Source organism: Episyrphus balteatus, chromosome 2 (assembly GCF_945859705.1).
Source record: "Episyrphus balteatus chromosome 2, idEpiBalt1.1, whole genome shotgun sequence".
NCBI lineage: Eukaryota > Metazoa > Arthropoda > Insecta > Diptera > Syrphidae > Episyrphus > Episyrphus balteatus.
In genome coordinates, this window is record NC_079135.1 from 102,105,131 (window position 1) to 102,111,171 (window position 6,041).

Here is a 6,041-nt window from a genome sequence, read left to right on the forward strand (position 1 = left end):
ACGGACAAAAAAGATTACACAAATACATATTTCAATCTTATCTCATATGGAAATAATGGAAATCTACAGCGAGTGACAAATGATCGTATTAACACTACACACAGTCTAAACACGACAGATACAAACCGTGTAAACACTGCACATCGTGATGGGGGCTGACAGCTATATTTGTTTTTGTTTTTTAAATTGAAGTATTCTTTGACAGATCAAATCAAAATAAATTGTAAAAAAGTAAATTTGTGATATTCTTTTTTAAGGTATACTATTTATAATTTTATAATTTTAATATTTATTGTAATTATTATGTACTTTATTGTTTTAAATAGATCCTGAAGATGGCACTTGTTGCCGAAATATATTGATCCAAACAAAAACAATTTAGTTTTACTTCGGAAAATTTGGGAGGCAATACAAGATTGCAACTACTAAACTTACTTAAATTAAGATATCTCATAGAAGAAAAGAGATATTGAGAAGATTGAAACTGAATTTGAAAGAAAAAAATAAGTTCTTTCATAAACCGTAACAGTTTTAATTGAAAAAGATTACATTATGCCAAAATGTTTCTTCGAAAACAGCAAAAAATGGGTTTTTCAGATTTTCTAACGGTAATATCTAAAAAACGTGACGTGCTAGGTCAATTCTGACCTCGGATTCGGAATCAGCATAGAAAAATCCTGTAGAAAAGTATAGTTTTACTTAAAGGAGGATTTCCTTGCAGACCAGTGTTATTTGTCACTGTTTATTCCTTAATTTTTCATACTTAGAAAGGTCTTGACACTCTTAGCGTTATAGTAGAAAACCATAATAATAATTGCTGTACAGAAAAAATAAAATAAAATTAGTATTTAGCGCTACAAATTTGTGAAAATTTTCATCGGTCATATCTAATCATCTGGTCACCTAATAGACATTCTGGCGGGACCCACTTTATTCGCATTCTCTATCATCGTAATGTCATGTCTGATTGTTATCTCTACGAAAGCATAACTTGATATAATAAAAGTAGTACTTATGTTTAATGTAGTATATCGCAATCGCATTGTATCAAAGAATACTCGATTATGCTATTTTATACTTTATTTATTTCCAAAGTAGTCAAAAAACGTTTTTTTTTTGCAATTTCTATGTATGTAATATTTCAATTTTGATGATCAATTTTTTCTGACTTCAGCACACCTAAAACCATCCGAAAAGTATATTTTTGTTAGGGCAGCAAAACCATTGTAATTTATTGTAATTTATAGCATGAATAATTTAATTTGTAAAATGATGAATTTTAATTATAAAAGTATCTCTTCTGTCGAATGTATCAATTTTGGTAAAATGACCGATAACAAAAACATACAATTGACAGCAAAATAGTTCACATTACTCAGTTTCCACTTGACAAAGTACTTTAAAGTAATGTACACATGGCAAATCATTTCCGGTGAAATAGAAATAGTTCCTTCCAATCTTGAATTTCTCTTTTTACGAAGGTGAGGTGTTACCCACACTTCAACCTTCTATTGAAACTCCTTCTTTCTATTTTCTACTGTTTCTTTGTTGTCGTCGCGATAGTCAATGCAATTCTTCATGTTTTCTCAAAGGACTTGCGGTTTTGTAGTAAATGTTAGCAACAGCAGCCAGCACAGTACAATTGAAAGACTTAAATTGACAGACTCAGACAACAAATATGACGATGAAAATGACTGCAAAAGCAAGTGCTATAAGTCTGTTATACTTATACAGTACACATTTATATAAACACACATAGCTCTGTGCGTATGTGTATGCTCATAAGTTAAAGTTCAGCGGTCTTGTGATTTTTCTTAACGTTGCCTTCGAGACTGGATATTATGGTGTGTGCACTCTTGAAGACTGCTACGAGAGGGTTCTATTGTGTACCATTACGATTACAGTGAAATTGGTCAAACAAGTACTCGCACTCATATGGTTGTGCTGTGGTTATGCTATTGCATCCTTCTGGTGTTCTTCGTGGATAAGGACAATAATTAAGATAAGTTTATGGTGCGAATGTATACATAAAGTTCTTGGCATTGTAATCTTGAAGTTATATGGTCCATAAAATTAGGTACACCAATAATATTTTTAGAAAAAAAAAAAAAAATACTTTAAACGGAAATTGGTCGTAAGCTTATTTATTGCAAACATAAAACTATACTGTTTTTCTTTTCATCTTTAGCTTATATTATTATGATATAGTAAAATCAGTGCAATATTCTCCAAAATATCTGGGAAATAAATTTATAAAAAAAACTGCAGATATTTCGTAGAATTCAGTTTGGGTAATAATTTTAAAGAATCGACTAAATTACTTCCGACAAAACCAATAATGTTTTTTCGACAAAAATATTACTCATACACCATAGTGAACCACGCATTTGAAATTTCTCATTCGATCTTTAAGTTGTAGGTACCACATGGAAGCAAATTCACTAACAACCATATCAAAATAAAAAAATATATGCTAAACTATACCCACAATATAGTATAGTGAGGCGGCTTAGCATTAAAAAAGAGCTCAGTTGTGAGCTTTGTGATAAAAGCATGAAATTTACATCATTTGTAGTACTCAATATAAGAGTTATTTTGAGATATTGGGCCACCATGTATTCCATCCGGGAGGGTAGATACAAGAGTTTTTCTGTTTTGCACTCGCATTTTTGCATATCATAGTATAGGCAAAGAAACATTTGTATTAATATGATAAATGATTTCGAGGTATCTTTTAACGCTCGATCGAATAAAATTAATACCAAAATGTCTCAAACATCATTCAAAAAGTTATTGGACTCTTTATATGAATTGTCTTTTCCTTAAAGAGCAAGAGTAGAATATTATCATTTACTCTTTGAAAGTTAGTGGTAGGCTGATGAAATTTTGTATGGACGAGTACGATAACTTAGACGACAAGAATTGATAACTTTATTTTGTAGAGGAGTTTCATACAATCATTTTTTACTATGGGAGGGGGGTCTATCTCACACCGTTTAAGCAGGAGGGGCAATTTTCTAAAATATCACGTAAAATACAAAAAAAATATAAAAAAACAACGGCAACACTTACAGTTAAATTTTAAGATATTGGGTCACTTAATATTTTACCTTGGAGGATGTATATGAACCTTTTAATAACCACAAATTTCACAAAAATTCATCTAATTTGCTTTCTGTGCATCGATCGTTATAAACACCCTTCTAGGCAACATTTTTTTTTTGGTATCAAAAACCAAAATACACTTTTCTGAAAGTTTTAATTGTGCTGAACTTTCAATTTTCTTACGGTTATATTTGAAACACGAAAACTAATAAAAGTTTTCTGACTTCAGATTCGTGTTCAGCACCCTTAAGGGGTGCCCCTCTGGACGACGGGTTTTTCACGAATTTTTATTGGAAAACGAAAGCATTAATTAAAATTTGGAAAAATACATGATATTATTGACATCATGAAGTGCTAACACAATTTTTTTGAAGTAATAAAAAAACAAAATGGCGGCTCTACAGCCGTTTAAAGTTGATGCCTCGCGTTTGCGCCGTGCAATGCCCAAGTCCAGTTAATTATTTATAATCAAAAGAGACATTTTTTTCCATTAAAATATATTTATACGCATTGCATGAACCTAAATTTAGCAAAAAAAAGTGTAAAATAAAAATTGGAGACCAAAAAAACGAAAAAAGACAATGTTTTTTTATAAACAAATTGTTAAAAAAAATATTTATTTTGAAAATTATATTGAACTTTTAGGTTCATGCAATGACCAATGAGTTAACGAGTAATTGACACTTTATTTCAAATCGATAGCTTCATTAGTTTTTGAGTTACGTTGCACGGCGTGGAAAAAAACGTGTTTCGAGGAAAATTCGTTTAAAGTTTTCATTTTTGTACTGTGGTAGGCTCCGAACGCATGGGTTTCAGGACTATCTGGGGACTTTTGGGGCTTCATTTAAGGCTAAGATCACTAAAATAGTTTCTTCGGTTGATAAATGATTTATTTAGGCAAACAATTAATAATGCAAAAACAAAAAAATTCCAGAGGGTTTTCCCCCCTTAAAACCTGCAGAAGAGTATATTTTGGTTCTTGGTTAAAAAATCTTGTAGAACAGTGCTATTTTTACTTGCGATATAGGTACTAAAGGGTAAGTTAAGGATTCGAAAAAAAAATTAAAACTCGGGATAACAATCAGACATGAAAAATGACATTACGATGATGGAGAATGCCAAAAAAGTGGGTCCGTCAATTCTGTTTGTCTGTATGTATTGTATATACATACCTCGAGCTATAGCCTTAACCCCTAAACTAATGGAGCGATATTCTTCAAACTTGGTAGTTAAAACTGTTTTAAGTGATTTTTTAGAGGGGAAATAAACCTGCTACACTGAACCAAAAAGGTACATAAAATTAATGAATTTGTACATTAAATTAATGTAAAAATTCATGGCAAATGAGCCAATGTAAAAATTCATTAAATTTAAGAATCTTTTTAAGAACAAATTCATAAGGGAATGAATATTTCTTAAAAATTAAGAATAAGTTCTTAAATTTTATGAATTCTGTTCATACACGAATTCGAAAATTTTTGAAAATGTTTAAGAAAAGTTTCTTAGATTTTAAGAAAAATTCATACAATTTAAGAATTATTTCTTATAATTTAAGAACAAAGTTTAAGAAAAGTTTCTTACATTTTAAGATTATTTCTTAAATTTTATGATTTTTTTCATAAACTCCGTAAAAATTTGAATGAAATGTTGCTTAAATTTTATGAAAAAAATCATAAAAACTATGAATTTTTCTTAAAGTTATATGATTGTTTTCATAAAATATAATACACTTTTCATTAAAATGTATGCATTTATTTATATAGATGCATATAATATACATTACCATTCCAAGTATTTAATTTATTCCTGAAAAAAATTGTATTCCAATCAAACAAACAGCAAAAGAAAACAACCCAAAATCTAAAACAAAGAAATGAAACTGTAAAAATAAAATAAATTATTAAGTTTAAACGTTATAAAAATGTTTTATTGATCACTATCACTATACATTTCACTATAAATTTAATTTTTAACTTAATTTTACTTTTTTAATGGATGCATCATCTGGAAAGATAGAAAAAAGTTTGTATTAGTAAAATGAATATGAAGTATTTGGTTTAAAAAATCGAAAAAGCTAGAAGGTTAAATTATCTTATTCTTACCTTATTGTAATCGGCAGCATTAGACTCTGGAGCTGAAAAAAAAAAAAAACAATACAAAATTGAATAAGTTGGGGAAAGATAAAAATATAAAGAATTTAGGTACCTATATGAGAAATGTTGATAGTATTAAGTTAAAACAAAATTTAAATATTTAGAGAAATAAAATAAAATGAAACACTTACTAAATTCAATGTTTTGCTTTAGTTTGCAATGACAATTTCAAGTGTACAGGATTTGTTGAGAATCGCCTGCCTTTAATATGGTTTTTATTTTGTGTTGATTTTTCCACTTTTGCCGGTCCAAAGTTGAAGATTACGTACCTACGTGCCACCATATTTCAGAAACAAATCAAATTACGATTTTCACTTTTTAAATATGCACCTATACCTAACAAAAAGAAATAAAATACATTTAATAAATAAAAGAAAGCAATTTTTAACATTATATGTTTTTATACTTACCTATCTGAGTATATGGAAAAGAGGCAACAGCAACCAACAATATTTTACACTGTTGAAATATACTTATAATCTTCAAAATTGTCTACGTGGTTAAAATGGTTAACACTATAATAAATATTGTCTTTTATTCACAAACTTTTATAGCTTGTTTCGGCAACGACCGTCGACTTTGAATATCAGATTTTAAATTAAATCCTCAAAGAAATCTTTCTAAGGCATAGATCCAGAACAACAGTTATTATTTTGTAGATTGATGAAAAAATACATAGACTTTAAGAAAATATACTTAAAAACTCACAACGTAACAATTTTTTCATAAATTATATGTATACTTTCATAATATTTAATGAATTAATTCTTAAATTTTGGAAAA

The 6,041-nt window shown here is 28.8% G+C and overlaps 1 long non-coding RNA gene across 1 annotated transcript; it reads right to left on the minus strand.

Annotated features, from left to right (window-relative positions):
* Positions 1-5,002: 5,002 nt before the first annotated feature.
* Positions 5,003-5,654, minus strand: LOC129912171 (uncharacterized). The gene is made up of 3 exons (XR_008771761.1): positions 5,390-5,654; positions 5,208-5,239; positions 5,003-5,109 (listed from the first exon to the last, which is right to left on the minus strand). It is a non-coding gene; the product is annotated as an uncharacterized LOC129912171 (long non-coding RNA).
* Between the last annotated feature and the right edge of the window lie 387 nt (positions 5,655-6,041).